The 17,140-nt window shown below is 35.7% G+C and overlaps 2 non-coding genes across 2 annotated transcripts; one reads left to right on the top strand and one right to left on the bottom strand.

Annotated features, from left to right (window-relative positions):
* The first annotated feature begins 341 nt into the window (after window positions 1-341).
* Trnay-gua (transfer RNA tyrosine (anticodon GUA)) lies at window positions 342-431 on the top strand. The gene is given in 2 exon segments: window positions 342-378; window positions 396-431. It is a non-coding gene; the product is annotated as a tRNA-Tyr (tRNA).
* Window positions 432-7,173: 6,742 nt separating this feature from the next.
* Trnam-cau (transfer RNA methionine (anticodon CAU)) lies at window positions 7,174-7,269 on the bottom strand. Its single transcript has 2 exons — window positions 7,233-7,269; window positions 7,174-7,209 (listed from the first exon to the last, which is right to left on the bottom strand). It is a non-coding gene; the product is annotated as a tRNA-Met (tRNA).
* Window positions 7,270-17,140: the final 9,871 nt, after the last annotated feature.

Below are 17,140 nucleotides of genomic sequence, written 5' to 3'. Positions count from 1 at the left end.
GTTAATTATTTCGTATACATAATCAATTGTTATACAAGAAAACATAACCTGTATCAGAACATAGGAAAACGTTAGGAATACTTTGAGGCACATCAGAGAAGTCATAGAAAGTGTTTTAATTTCCACATGAGTATATAGAAAGTATCTACACATAGACAAATAATTAAAGTTGATGGACATCAACATTATTATTTGTTTGGTGATTTGGTTGGGATTCTCGATCGCTCTCCCAACTGAGCTCTTTCGGCCGAAAATATATCACGAACGGCATGCTTCCTGGATCGAAACTCACAACTATCTCAAAAACCGTCTTGCAAAATATTTTAATTAAATCAAATGGCCCGACGATAGCTCAGTCGGTAGAGTGGAGGACTGTAGTCTGTCGTAGTATTGTAATCCTTAGGTCGATGGTTGAAATCCGTCTCGTCGGATATAATTTTTTCTATGGGAGGTCTCTGGTAACTTATTCCGCGTGTTCATTGTTGTCAAAAAATTACTTATATATATATATACAACCAGGCAATAATAAAAGCAAGTATTTTTGGTTATTTATATTGTTTTAGTGTACAAAAGTATAAAAGTAAAATATAATATGTACAATTAAAAACATTGCCGGATTTATACACTTATACTATAGCCAAAATATACAGGTTTTACGTTTGATCACTTCCAATGATAATAAGTCCTTTAAATTCTAAATATACATTTTAATGTTATAAATTTTACAATATTTGGTGACTTTATACTTAAATGGACATAGTGTGAAAAAAATGAATTGAATTGAATTCGGAATTTGTACAGAAAATTTTCATTACAGGTTTACAATGGGACATTTCAATGTAAATAATTCTGTGTAATGACTGAGCAGTGTCTGTCAGGAAAGAGGGCTTTACAATTAAAATATGGTCCTTAAAGTATCAGATATTGCTATATTTGGTGACTTAGATATATAAAAGTAAAGGTTTAAGCAAAAAAGTTATATAAAATTAGAAATTTACAGAGACAATTTTTCAAACAGGTTTACAATAGGCATATTACATGTTGTAGTTAAGAGTACTGGATGGATTAGTCTAAAGAGATTCATACAGTAGCATTAAAACTGGATAAAAGTGTTTACGCGAAAGGTTAATAACTGTTATTTTTATCTACACGTTCAGCTTCGGTGCGTTGTTTCTTACCAGGTGCGACAACTCTTGCAACACTGGAGCTACTCACTGATGTGAGTTCACCCTTGTTTTATTTGTCATCTATCTCGATATCACTGTCGCTATTGTTTATACTGATCTCTTCATTAGCCTCATAAAAGTTTTCTTCGCATTTGCAATTAAAATCAAAAAGGTTACATTTTTCACATCTAGTATTGTCGTATTTATAAGCCATGTGTCCGTTTTTTTACATTTTCTGCAGGTGATCTGTGGGCAGTTTGATTTTTCGTGGTCGCAGGACAGACATTTGAAACCCACTTTCGTCTGGTTATTGTGAAGAACTTTATAACCCCTCGGCCCGTCTGCACTGTCAAAATTCATGGGTCATCGGAGGGATTTAACATTGGGCGGATACTAACAATGTCCCAATCTTCTATATGCGATGGAATATTTAAAAACGAAACAATTATATAGGGAGAGTACATCAATTCTACATCATAATTCGTGCCATCTACAACTGGGCATTCTCTACACTATTAACGGTTATTTCCACAATATTTGGGTTTCTCGGGACACTGCTAAGCATAGACCCTCCCCGATACTGTATTCCACAGCTTCAATAATACTTTCAATAGATATATTTTTTAAATCGACAACATTTACATTTACGGTGCACTCCTTGGAGTATTTCCTCGTCATACTTCCTAGAATACACAGATAATCCAATAACACAAAAAAGTATAATCCAATAAAGCACAAATATACAAAACACAGTTACAATCCAAAACCACGCGTTTATCCAAGGGTTGAACAAAACCCGTAAAGTTACATTTACATTTACGGTGCACTCCTTGGAGTATTTCCTCGTCATACTTCCTAGAATACACAGATAATCCAATAACACAAAAAAGTATAATCCAATAAAGCACAAATATACAAAACACAGTTACAATCCAAAACCACACGTAAATCCAAGGGTTGAACAAAACCCGTAAAGTTACAGCCCACCGGGGGCTAAAGCCCCTAAAGGAGCAAACATTATTTACAATAATTCCTCAGTAGAAATATACACGATATACAAAGTTACAAGTTGAAACACAATTAATCGTACGGTTAAGTAGTCACTGGAAAGCTAAACTATACGTCTACTCGCTGTGAAATCTAAACCGACTCCAGCGATTGACAGCTAATCCATTGGGGTCACCCTGCGTGGGTTCGAATCCCATCCTCGTCGATAAGTGTTTTTACTCTCCGCAAAGCAAGGCATTACATTATTGGGGAAAGGGGGGGGGGGGTACCTAGGGTTAGGTTAGGGTTAGCCAAGTGGCAACGACACCCTTTAAACACTGTAAGTTAAGGGAATACCAACCCTGGCCAATAAACGGAAAGAACGGGGATCGCATAATATTAATATATTAAATTTGAATACATTTATTTTCGGAATTATTTGGATTCGCATGCCGTCTCGGCAGGTAATTTCCAAATTACCAATATCAATTTATGTCAGGATGGCCGAGCGGTCTAAGGCGCCAAACTCAAGGTGGAAGTAAATCTCTTTTTCTTCAAAAATGCAAAACGGAATCCATGAAACGTACTTTTCATTATTCTGCATGTCTTTTATGGAACAATCTGCCTTTTGATATAAAGATGTGTAAAAATGTTGAAAATTTTAAGATTAAACTGAAAACTCATCTATTTTGCACACTGTAGGAACCATAATATTCAACTGATGACATACTTATTATTTTTAACTTGCAACTGCATTCTATTTTATTTTGTGTGTAATTATAGTGTTCTTCCTATATTCTACTTGTATAATGTATATGTTTTGTAGTTTGGGAGTGACTTATCAAACTTCCCACTTTAAAATGCTATTGCATTTCTAATGATTTTAAATTTATCCTGATATTACATGTATATATGTCTTTGTAGTTTAGGAGGGACCTATGGAAGATTAGTTTTTTTTTGCAAACTAAATACGTTGCCTCATTAAATAAAGTTTTTATTATTATTATTATTATTATAATGTACCTTCGCCGTAGTAGCGAGGTTTCTGGTCTACGAATGTAGGCGTGAGTTCGAATCCCACTTCTAACAAAACCTTTTCCGTGGATGTCTGCAAGGCCTCGGGGAATGGCCTCAACGATTTACTCCAGGGCTAAGTTGGATATTGCGCCGCTGGTGTAGTGGTATCATGCAAGATTCCCATTCTTCCGATCCGGGTTTGATTCCCAGGAGGCGCATCATAGTTTTGTCATTCGGAGTCAATACCGCTCCCCGGTGTTTGTAACACAATGCAGTGGAATAGTTTTATAGTGCCTCAAAAGCTCAGTGGTTAGAGCACTGGTCTCGTAAACCAGGGGTCGTGAGTTGGAACTTTCCTTGAGGCTTGTTGCGTGTGGTGCGTCGTCGCCACCGAAAGGGTTGCTATTTTGAAAATTGCGGTCCTATGTTTCAGAAACGTTATGCCGCCGCCGGGAACTACAAAAAGCAGATTTGAGAGTTGTAACATCGTATCAGGTCGTAGACGGAGAGAGGGAGCGTTGTTTAATCGAATAATGCATCTTATTGTGAAATCGTAACATCTGAAAGGAAAGGGGGATGGGGGTGAAAAAGAAAAAACTGCCTCCGCAACCATGCTTTTTTTTTTGTAAATAAATAAATAAGTACAAAACAAAGAAAAGAAAAAAATTGACAAAACATTTGGGAAACTAATAAATAAATAAGTAAATAAATCTTATTAAAAAAAACAAAAAGAAAAAATAAAGAAAGGTTTTTTATTTTAAATACAATGGTACAATTAATTGCTTTTTCATTTGTATACAATGTACTTTATAATGCAGAATATTACTTTATTTTATTATGTTCGAAGAGCGAAAACTCGAAAGGTTTCGAGGGAGGTTAATTTCCCGAAGGAGGGCATTTTGGGTATGTTTTTTTTTTTTTATCACATATCGTTATTTATTTTTTTTTATGCAAATTCAATAATTACATTGTCATCTACTACTTTAACCATTGGATTGTTTTGATCAACAGCTTTGCTAAGAGAAAGCCTATCGTTGTTATATATCAGTCGTAAGTGCTGAGTAAAATAGTTGTTATAGACATTTAAATTATTGAGAACCCTTTTTTCATTTAATGCTAGATTCCTACATTCATATACAATAAATCTATAAGATGATAGTAAAAGATTAATGAATATATTCTGATTTGTTTTCTCATGATATCCAAAAAGCAGCCATGAATCGTATTCTATCTCAGTAAAACTTTTGGCAGTATTTAATTTTATCAATTGATTTTGTATCATGTATTTTTAAAGGTTTATTACAATTAAATGCTAAAAAAAAAGATGTTGAAGCGTTACATTTAACGCAGCCTTTTATGTTTGTATAAAAGATTCTGACCATTTATATGAAATCAACACCAAAACCCATGGTTTCAAGGACGTTAAAAAGATATTCGTGAGAGACGACGTCGAAGGCCTTCATTTGGTTAATTTTAAGGATAAATCCCGATTGATAGCTGGTTGTTACGTAATCTACTACATCGCGTATGGAGGCTACGTTGGACGAGATATCTCTACCTGGAACACTACACGATTGTTCGCTGGATATTATGTTTGTAATCCACATTTAGCAGGTTTATGGGCCTCCAATTCCTAAGATCTTTTATCTCCCTTGTTTTGTAGAATAATGGCATTACTCCGGTTTTCATTGTCCGCGATAGCTCTTTGTTGCGTATTATCGTATTTACTACCTGTAGATAAATTGGCCCCAGTATGTCCCACAGTGCATTGTAAAGCTCTACATTGAGATAATCTAGTCCTGTGGATTTATTTAATTTCATTGATTTTAGAGCACTGGTCAATTCCGTTAAAGTAATCGATTTATCACAAATATTTTTATCGTTTTCATCGACATGGCTTTGGAAATGGCTTTTAATAAAATCGACTGTTTTTCGGTACAGAGTAGCATAGAAGCATTCTTCCGCATCTAGAAGCTCTTTTCTGTCAGTTATCACGGATCCGTTATTTAACAGAAATTCTTTTACAGTGTTATTTTGTTGACGAGATTTTTCGAGTGTCGGAAAAAAATGATGTATTGTTATCATTTTGGAACGTATAATCGCTCCGTCGCATTTTTCTGTTAATAATTGTCTTAGTTCATTTTTTAGGATCTTTACTTTTGATAGATCATGTGATATATTTATAGCTAATTGAGCATATTCCCTTTTAAACAATCGTTCTAATTCATTTGTCTTCTATATTCTTCTCTTTTCTTTATTTTTCCCAAACCCTGTGATTTCCTCTTTAAACTGAATTTTAGATTATCCCACCAGACATCTATTTCTGTTAGGTATAGTGGGCAGCTTAATTTATGGATAATGATTTTCTTGAGTTCACTGTACTCAGGGTTTTTTTGTAGATGTTTATTGTTGTGTACAAACAGACCGGGTCCTCTAATTCTTGGTTTAGTTTGTTGTCTGTTCCCGATTCGGATCCCGTTAGACTGTCGTAGCTGTCTTCATATGTGTTATCGTTCTGTTGTTGGGAGTTGTTCCAGATTAACTGAGTTGATGCGTTTTTGGTTGGCGGTTTTTTCCTTTGTTTGATCTACGCCAGCGCCGTCCTTTCTTTCGTTGACTTTCTTGTCATCTTCTTCGTTTCTTACATCATCGTTTCTTACTTCATCATCATCTTCGATATTATCATCTACTGTGTTATCTTCACTTATTTCTTCCATCTTCCATATTCTCTACTAAGTTTCCATTCGGTGTGTTTTTATTGTGGTGTTCGTTGAAGATAGGAATGGAATGTGTTCCATCAGTTCGATTATGTAAACTATCTATAGTTTTATATGTGGAGACCGTCGGTGTACATATACATTCAGTTGAGTAATTGTTGCATAGTTTGCAGAATGTTGTTTTACTATTACAGCTGGAAATGCCCAACCATTTGGCATCTTTTGCATCTGAAGTATGGGCATGATGTTTTTAGGTGGTCATTTGCCAAACAAAGGAAGCAAACTTTCCCTTGATCATCGTGGAAAGATTACATTCATTATCCTGGTCCCATCTGGGTAGCCCCTTATTTTATCATGTCTTTCTCTGATATCTCCGTCTATTTTAACATTCCATTTCATCAATTTTAGTTCGATTTCATTGTCATTAATATAATACGGTAGGTGCATAATACTCACTACTTTTACTTTATTGGAAACATGACTACAATTCACCTTTTCTCTGCCTATCATTAACCCTTCTTGGATAAATCCATTTGCAATTGTCACTTCATATCTGTCATTTTCACGGGGCAACATGCCAGGACGGGGCTATTAATGTCACAAATTATATTTCCTTAAAGAAAACCAAAGCTGACAAGTATGACTTAGGTTGTGGTTAGTTATCTGAGACATGACACTCCTGTTTTAGTCCCGAAATGACCTAGTTTGTGTCGAGTGGATTTTAAACCCCATTTCTCTCTCTATATATATTTTCTATAGCTCCTATTATTTCCGATGCTTTAATCTTTTTAGTGTCGCCTACCGGAATACGCACTGTGCAGTATTTTCGTTGCGACGCTCTTTCATAATGTTGTTTTTTTACAGTGTCCGCCATCTTGTCCAACCTCTGTATGTAGAGCCTGGACGAGTGGCCTGTTTATACACTAATTTATCAGTACAATATAATTCTGTGAAGACAAATATACACATGTAGTTATTCTAAAGTATCTTATCTACTACCTGGTAGAAAATCGAACACTGGTTCAATCAGATGAAGGCGATGTTGTTGGATTTGCAACGGAGCTCACTCCAACCATCCATACCTCGTCAGCCATCTTGCGTTCCCCAGTGCTCTAGCCACTGAGCTATGGAAGCAGACACTGCCCGTGGACAATGAAGTACAATTGACGGACCCCGTGGTTCTAGAATAAAGGAAGGGAGGGGAGGGGATCGAACACAGCCATTATTAAGCGTTACGTTTTCATCATTGCCTGCGGCTGTAACGATCTTTAACACTTTAAAAATCTTGCCCCGAGTGAGGATCGAACTCACGACCTTCAGATAGCTCTCTTGCTAATGTATGGATTATGAGACTGACGCGCTACCTACTGCGCTATCGAGGCATACATATAATTCGTCAACCGGGTCTAAAAAGCTGATCGTTTACATTGAACCGGAGAAAGCGTTTCTGTGCCGAATAACCTGTTCGTGTGTGCAGAGTCGGTGGTATGAGGCTGATTTTAAGCTAAATGAATTCACGAATGCATTAAAGGCAATGAAACGTAATAGGTCGCCAGGCCTTGATTGTCTAACCGTCGAGTTCTATTTATGTTTCTGGAAAATTAGTCAAATTAGTAAATAATCTAAACATCTAGGAAGAACTCACCAGATCCATGCGGAGTGGAGTTAGTCCTAGCAACCAGACTAAAATCAGTAGTTGGTAATCTAATATCAAAAGATCAATCATGCAGTATACCCGGAAGGGATATTCTGAATAACATATGTTCCATAAAAGACGTGATCGATATTATATTAGATAGAGATGACACAGCCTTTATTGTTAAATAAGATCAAATGAAGGCCTTCGATATGGTGTCACATGATTATCTATATAATATATTAGAAAAATTTGGTTTTGTTACTAGGTTTATTAATAACATAAAATTGTTATAGAACAACATTAGAAGCTGTACGAAATCAAATGGACATCTGTACAAAATGATTCAAGTGGGTCGGTCCGTCCGTCAATGGTGTCCGATATCAGGCCTCCGCTATATTCTATGCGCTGAACCCTTTACCCTCCTTTTTAAGTCAAATTCGCGGATACGAGGTATTGATATTAATGGAAATACATCAATGTCTATCAACACGCAGACGATACTTCTATTACCATCCCGAACATAAGTTCAGTGACAGAAATCTTTTCATGTGTTGAAACATACTCATGTGGCACTGAAGCTAAAATCAATAAAAGCAAATCAGTGCTAGTAATCTCAAATTCCAGAAGACAAGTCAATCTGAAATGTGATGCTTCCATCAAATACGATGCCATCGGAATTTTAGGCATATTTTTAGGTCCCGATAAAGTTCTATGTGAACAAAAGAACTTTAAAAACAAATTGACTAAAATTAAACAGTTACTAGGTCTATGGACTAAAAGACAACTTACTCTACAAGGAAAAGCCCAAGTCATCAAATCGCTTATAGTGTCTAAGATACTATACACACTATCAATCTGTCTAGCTCCTAACTGGTTTATACAGGAGTTTTCAAGTACTATCAATAAATTCCTTTGGAACAATAAGCCACCCAAGATTAAACACGCAACAGTGATATGCACTTTTCAAGATGGCGGATTAAATCTCCCAGACATCTCTTTAAAGAGTGCTGCCTTACGACGTAATATGGTTAGAAAATATTTTGATACAGATATATCATGTATATGGAAGGAATGAAAGACACTTTTTCTAAAACAGTACAAAGGCACGAATCTGAGCCATAATGTCTTCCATGTACTACTTGATCATAAATTTGTTAAGTTATTACCTCCATTTTATCAAAAAATCTTAGAAGCATGGTATACCTTATCAGGTAACCAGTTTATAGAACCTGATAACTATAACGACATAATAAATCAACCCTTATTCGATAATAGTTACATAGTAAATAACGATAAACCGTTATATTTTGAATCATTTATAAAAGCAGGTATTAAACGGGTAGCAGATATATCTTATATATACGTTCCCACTTTCTTACCGAATGACGTCATTATAGACGAAATACACGATCACGACCCCGAGATAAATGAAAATCTCATAGAACAAAATTACGAACTACTATTAGCAACTATTCCACAAAAGTGGAAAGACGTCATAAATCCTAGGTGTAAGCATGAGCAGTCTGATCCACAACTTTGTTTTAGAATCGAAAAAAAGGTATGCAATTCCGAATGTCTAAAAAAAAAAAAGTCTGTATATAAGGTATTGTACTTGACACATCTAGATGGAAAGACTCTCAAACAATAGAACTAGATTTTAAAATTTTACACAACATAGTATATACAAAAGAAACACTATATAGATTCAATATTACAGAAAATGATTTATGCTCAGTATGTTTACAGGAAGTAGAAGACCTTAGACACCTATTTATATCTTGTTCATTTATTACTGTATTTAAAGAATATAAAAGATATTGTAGAAGTTTTCTATCCAAATACGAATATTTCAATATCGAAGTTTAAACAAGATGCATTTTAAGTGCTCTCAAAATTTGTTAATTTGTGACTAAACTGCTGGATTATCATTCTTACTTTTCGGATATCGTGTGACATAAGGATACTAAGAGTATTATGGTGAAATAATATCCCCTAAAAGTTTTGTAATTTGCCTGGAATGTGAAGAAACTTGTAACAATTTGTGATTTTGATATAATCTCAAGAGAATCTGCATGACATTAGTTCACTTAATTAACTAGTTGCAAAGCTGTCTTGATAAATCTACTCACTTCACAATATATTCTCCCACACTATTTTGGTGGTGTTTAGTTCAGTATGATCACATACTCAGTAAAGCAACTCATGTATTTTAATCACTCACCTACTGTTCGAAAAATACCTACATTTGATGACATTTGATATTGGAATCCTGAAAAGACTTCGAGGAAAGCGCTCTGGAATAAAAAAACAACCCCAATGTAAATATGTCTCGAAATGTCTTAAATTGGGTCTTCTAAATGCTCAGTCTATTAGAAATAAAACAGCTTGCATATTTGATTGTATTCTTGAATACAAATTTGATCTAATATTGATAACTGAAACATGGTTCTCTCAAGTAGGTGATGAGGCTAAATGTGTCGAAATTACACCGCCTGGTTACGCTTGTTTTCACTCTCCTCGACTGACTGACTGTGGGGGCATAACTGTTGTTTTCAATGACAAGCTGCAACTTAAAACTCTAAAATCAACAAAAACGTTTTCTTCATTTGAACCCTTGACAGTAACTATAAAATCAACATCACAGACGTTAAAACTCGTTTGCATTTACAGACCACCCATTTCAGGTAGAAATCATTGCACTGATGCAGACTTTATTGATAAACTGTTTCAATGGCATTAAGTAATTGAACTAGAGTATACAAGTCACAATTCTATGGAATACAATTACTGCTTTTTACTGAGCTTTTCAGGCCTGCTGTTATTGTAATTTAATGCACTCAATAGTTCTAATCCTGCCTTTCTTCATCACTATATAATCCAGTGAAGTAACACTCAATATTTTAAATTGTCAGCCTTCAGGGGACTATTGATCAATTGTGCAGTCCTTGTTCTAAAGTTTTTTCGTATATCAGTAGAATCACTCGCATCAACATGCACATATCAATTATTTTTTGTCATAACACCAATCAAATCTCATCTTCTTGGGATGTTGTCATTATCAAAACCTCATCAAATCGTTGTAAATACTCCACAACAATCTATTCTTTTACCATTTGTGTTTATTTCAGTGAAAGGGGTCGTTGATAATATTTCATCCATTTTCATTTTCTTTCAACGTTTGTATTATTAAAACCCACTAATCATTGTGTATACTCCACAACAACATATCCATTAATCAATTAGTCAATTCTTAGGTTAATTGGTATTATTACTTATTAGCGTTAAATTAAATCAGATTACCTTTAAGTACACGTAATTAAGGGAGATCCCTGGTTTGTCAGCATTAACTAAGCATTGCTGTGTACATGTATATATTGTCCTGTCATATTTTCATTTTTTATCATAGCTTGATAATGACAAGAGAAGCCTAGTCGAAACGTCGCTCAGTAAAAAGCAGTAATTGTATTCCATAGAATTGTGACCTGTATACTCTAGTTCAAATACTAAACTGCCATTGAAACAGTTTATCAGACATCAGTATGGAGATGTGGCAGTCAAACTCATTGATCAGATACGAAGAACAGAAGGAAAATATGTACATGTATGTAATAATCTTAGGTTCTTGATGCGATGCAGGGATGCCGATATAGTACCCAAGGACCTAATTATCCAATCACCTCACCTGCTGCATCGAAAATACTCGCCAAAGCAAGCAAATGCTTGGTGCGCGAGAGGATCCAGCACAATAGAAATGAGAAGCACCGCTTATTCACTTTCTGAACAACAGCGTATTCAGCTCCAATCCATACTGTCTCCTAAAGATTAAGACACAGTGAGAGAAAAACAAATCAGTTCGAATGCCATGTTGGATGGAACTGTCAGAAAGCGGCAGGTGAATAAATTCAACAACCTCAGATCCCCATTACCACAGCGTCCAGTTTCAAATAGTACCAGACAATCAAGAGAAGAATACTTAACGAAAACAGTAGTCAACCTTAGTGATCGAGACTTAACCGATAACGAAATTACCATTCTATCAAGGGGATTAAAGTTTGCACCGACCACAAAGTCCCTGAACCATGACACCTATATTGTCAACATTGAGAAAGGATTACGTCAACTCGCTCCAGGTGGTAAAGTCGATCACCTAAGGCACTAAATAACTGAAATACTAGCAAAGGCATCCACCAAGCAGCAGACGACCAATGTTTCCCGCAAAGAAAGGAAAGCCCTCAATGACCTAAAAGACGACAGATCTATCACAATTGTTTCCGCCGACAAGGGAAAAGCAAGTCATCATGAATACTCACGAGTTCCTCACAACGGTCAACGGTTTACTCCCAAGATCCAGCAACATATAGAAAAATCCGCAAAGACCCAACAAACGCGCACAAAGACAGCCATGAAAACTTGCTTAAAAAACTAAAAGAAGACGAACAGATCTCTGAAGCTCTCTATTACAAGCTCAGACCAAACCACCCTCGACCACCTTATGCCAGGGCTACTACAAAAATCCATAAAAAACCCATGAAAGCCCGTCTGCTGGTGTGTTCTCGAGATTCAATCTTCTACAACACAGCCCAATATTTATCAAAACTACTTTCCTCACTTGGCACAACTGCATCGTCCTTCATCAAAGATTCAGGTGAATTCTGTGAGAAACTGCAGAATATTCAAAACACCGGGAGGATGGTCTCATATGATGTTTTAGATTTGTTTACAAATGTACCGAGGGAAGAGGCCCTGAAGATTCTACGCAAGCGCACAGATAGTTTAGACAACCCACTAGAGACTTCCCTATCAACAGACAACATCATACTCTTGTTGAAACAATGCATCAATTCAACATATTTCTCCTGGGGTGACGATTTTTACGAACAGACCAATGGATTACCCATGGGAAGCCCCCTCTCCCACTTAATTTCAGAAATATTTTTAACTGATTTAGAAGAGAAGGCGCTTCAAACATCCACCGTAACCCCAACATGCTTCTTTAGGCAAGTGGATGATACCTTTGTTATTATCAATCAACAAGATGATCCAGAAACAATGTTACAACACCTCAACAGGCAACACCCACGTATAAAATTCACAATGGAAACCGAAAATGATAACCAACTACCCTTCCTTGATGTTTTTGTATCTAAAACCAACAACTCGATCCGTACCAGTGTCTATAGGAAACCAACCCACACCGACCAATACATTCACTTCAAATCTAATCACCCGAATAGCGTCAAATCGGCCACAATTTCAACTCTGGTGAACCGTGCGAAAAAAATATGTGATCCTGAGAGCCTCTCCAAGGAAATTGATCATCTCAAACATTTCTTCACAAATTTCAACGGCTATCCCGGGAAGTCTGTGACAAACACCATCAACAAGACCCTGTCGGCGAGTGCAGCTAAATCCAAAACCCCGACTGCCCCAGTCAGAATCTTCCTTCCTTTCAACGGCAAAGTCTCCTTCCAAATCAAACGGCTACTAATGCAACAACCAGAAATAGATGTAACTTTCACAAAAAGCAACAGCACTAAAGATATATTAAGAGCCAATGGTAAACAAAATCCTACACAACCAAAGGGATGTGTTTATCAAATAGTATGCAATTGTGGGATTGCATACATCGGGGAGACAAAGCGACCATTAAATAAATGGATAGATGACCACAAGTCGAATGCAGCAACCAACAACTCAGCTGTAGCTGAACATTTGAACTCCAACCCTCGCCACAGAGTCCAATGGTCCAACGTAAAACCACTATGCAAGAATATAAGCAACAAGAGAGCGCGCCGATTGCATGAAGCCATTCAAATACGACGACTCAAACCAACGATGAACAGAGATCAAGGATTGTTCCTCCCCAGGGCGTATGATATTCTTATCACATAATCAAAGGCTAAGCATAATTCTTTTTTAAATCATATTTAATACCTATCATTATTCCTGTAATAATTTTAAGTTTGCAATAACCATCATAATTTGCAAAAATGATAATTAATAATTCCCAACTATTTTTGCTTTTCAGGCCTTTTTGCTTTTCAGGCCTGCTGTTATTGTAATTTAATGCACTCAATAGTTCTAATCCTGCCTTTCTTCATCACTATAACATCCAGTGAAGAACCACTCAATATTTTAAATTGTCAGCCTTCAGGGGACTATTGATCAATTGTGCAGTTATTGTTCTAAGGGTGTTCGTATATCAGTAGAATCACTCGCATCAACATGCACATATCAATTATTTTTTGTCATAACACCAATCAAATTTCATCTTCTTGGGATGTTGTCATTATCAAAACCTCATCAAATCGTTGTAAATACTCCACAACAATCTATTCTTTTACCATTTGTGTTTATTTCAGTGAAAGGGGTCGTTGATAACATTTCATCCATTTTCATTTTCTTTCAACGTTTGTATTATTAAAACCCACTAATCATTGTGTATACTCCACAACAACTTATCCATTAATCAATTAGTCAATTTTTAGGTTAATTGGTATTATTACTTATTAGCGTTAAATTAAATCAGATTACCTTTAGGTACACATAATTAAGGGAGATCCCTGGTTTGTCAGCATTAACTAAGCATTGTTGTGTACATGTATATATTGTCCTGTAATATTTTCATTTTTTTTTATCATAGCTTGATAATGACTAGAGAAGCCTAGTCGAAACGTCGCTCAGTAAAAAGCAGTAATTGTATTCCATAGAATTGTGACCTGTATAGACTTTATTGATGACTTCTCTGTGCTATGTGAAGATCCTTACCAGGATGAAAACACCCTTATTGTCGGGGACTTTAACGTACATTTTGACTCTCCGAACAATGTTCCTACTAAACGTGTCTGTGATCGTCTGAACATTTATGACCTTAAACAATTAATTACTTTGCCGACACACCGCTCGGGTCACACCCTCGATTGAGTTCTATGTCGAAATACTAATCTTGTACAAAACATTGATGTTGTCAACAACTTGATCTCTGGCCATTCTCTGGTATCTTTTGATGTTAACTTTACAGAAACTGTGAAGCTAGCAAAAGCAATACAATATAGAAATTATAAATCCATAAATTTGGACAAGTTTAATGAAGATCTTAACAAGAGTTCACTTTTCAATAACTTAACAGCTGATGATGTTGATGATATGGTTGATTTATTCAACACAACCATTTCTGATCTTGTAGCAAAACATGCCCCGATTGGCACAAAGACCATTAGCCGTTCACTGAATACTCCATGGTACGATGAATCAGTACAAGACATCAAACAAAAGCGTCGACGTCTTACAGGGACAGGAGGAGGGACTTGTTTAGGTCTAATAATATTGGACCATTCATCTAATCTAATAGGAGACGACAAATCAGACTATTGTGAATCTGAACTCCCAGAAGTTGTTTCTCCTAACACCTGTGGGGTGGGCGGACTCAACACAATGTCCGGCGACAACATTTCATCATCCCATGATGGTTCGGTCACTCCCTGTTCCTGTCCAAAAGAACATGGAAACCGATTAGTAAAACCTTTTCTCATCCCAAGGTTTACCTTTTGTTTTTACTAAAGGCACTCTTCAAAATCTGAAATAAAAAACACTCCGCGAGAAAATCATCTAATTGCATTGCTACATATAACTAAGTTTCTTGGCTCATCCCATACCAATAGTATTTTGGTCTTGTTCTATGTCTAGTCCGATCCATTCCCTGATGGCCAGCCGTAGGGACATCATGATTTAAACGTATTAGTTCGGAGACTAAGGACTTGGGCACTACTAGTTGAGAATGACCATTCTGATCTTTCCTATACAAAATTTTATCTTCATCTAAATAATATAAGTTCTAATTGATCCAATAACTCTTAGAGGCAGGACTAGCTAGAAATAATTCATCTTCCCCTGGTTCTATTTTATTAATCATCCAATTTAACAAAATCGCAAGATCAGTATCTTGACTTTGACCTACTTTAATTTCTTCATCTAATTTGCCTAATAAATCTATTCCCGAATCGTCCCGAGTCAAAGTTAAAACTTGGGGATTTCCCTGAGTATTTTTTGAAGAAACTATTAGTGCACAAGTTGTTAGCAAACCATCTAAATCGGTAGTACCAAGATTTTCATTAATTTTGTCTTGCCATTCCCCTTTAAAACTATTTAGGTCAAGATCAATAGTGGATTTACTGTTAATCTTGGAGGGAATTAAACTTAACTTATCCCATGCTAAAAGGAGGTGTTTATAAAATGGGGGTAGTGTACATACATTTAAAAGTTTTGAATCAATGTGTATCTTAAAAATATAGTCCATAAGACATAGTGGATTTCCATGCATAATTTTCAGGATTAAAATAATGTTTTAACCACTTAGTGGCAAGAGCATATCCCTTAAACTTTATGTCAACTAATCCTAATCCCCCCTCTGACTTGGGAAGTGTCATCACATGGTATTTAATCTGTGGGGGTTTCCTGCACCATAAGAACTGAGTTATTGACCTTAATAAAGAGTTATATACATATTCAGGCATGGGTAGAACAGACATTGTATAATAAAATTTAGATAAAAGAAGTGAATTAATAACTTTAACTTTTTCCAATAAGGTTAAATTAATACTGGTACTTGATTTAGCTTTAACTCCCAGTTGTTATAATTACATGGATTTAAATTATTCCCCATATAGATACCTAAGATTAAAATAATATCATATACAATATTTACAGGCAGGTTCAGATTAATTGGTTTATTTAGAGCAGTCCCGAGTGTCATTAATTCAGATTTTTCAATATTCATCTTTGCTCTAGACCCGTCACAGTAAACATCTATACATTTAAAATTTACGGAGTTGAGGTCACTGACCGTCAGGGTTGTGTCATCAGCATGCCGATATATTAGTGATGTAACTTCTGTGTTTTTAATGGGTATACCTCTATTAGGGCCCGGTTTTATAAGTAAGTTTAGAGGCTTCGAACACATAATATAACACATGGCTGATAGGGGGCACCCCTGACGGACAGACCTACCTATTGTAAAAAAAGTGGATAAATGCCCATTTACCTCTACAGTACTTCTTATATCCGTATATAAAATTTTAAGCCACTCCCTGAAATTTTCACCGAAGCTGAAGTATTTTAGAACATGTTGCAAGTATTCGAACGAAAGCCTATCGAATGCCTTTTCTGCGTCTAGTTTTAGCAGATAACCGTCTACTTGCTCTTTCTTTGCGTAATCTATTACGTCACGAATATTTGCAACATTGTCTAAAATACTTCGGCCAGGTACTGCACATGATTTCTCAGGTGAAATAATAAAATCTAAAACTGTTCTAAGTCTAAAAGCAAGGAATCTACATAATATTTTAAGATCAACATTTAATAAAGATATAGGTCTAACATTTTTAAGATTGTTCTTATCTCCCTTGTCTTTATAAATTAAAGTTCAAACTCCTTTTCTCATAGATCGAGATAAAATATTATTATTAAAAACACAATTTAAAACATCTAAATAAATACTTCCTAAAATATCCCAAAAATAAATATAAAACTCGGGTGTTAATCCGTCTATACCCGGACCTTTCTTTTTAGCCATAGACATTATACAGTTAGTGAGCTCTTTTAAAGCAATTGGCGCG

This window comes from Patella vulgata, chromosome 7 (assembly GCF_932274485.2).
Source record: "Patella vulgata chromosome 7, xgPatVulg1.2, whole genome shotgun sequence".
NCBI lineage: Eukaryota > Metazoa > Mollusca > Gastropoda > Patellidae > Patella > Patella vulgata.
The sequence above is the reverse complement of the archived record's forward strand: the minus strand, read 5'-3'. Positions and strand labels throughout refer to the sequence as shown.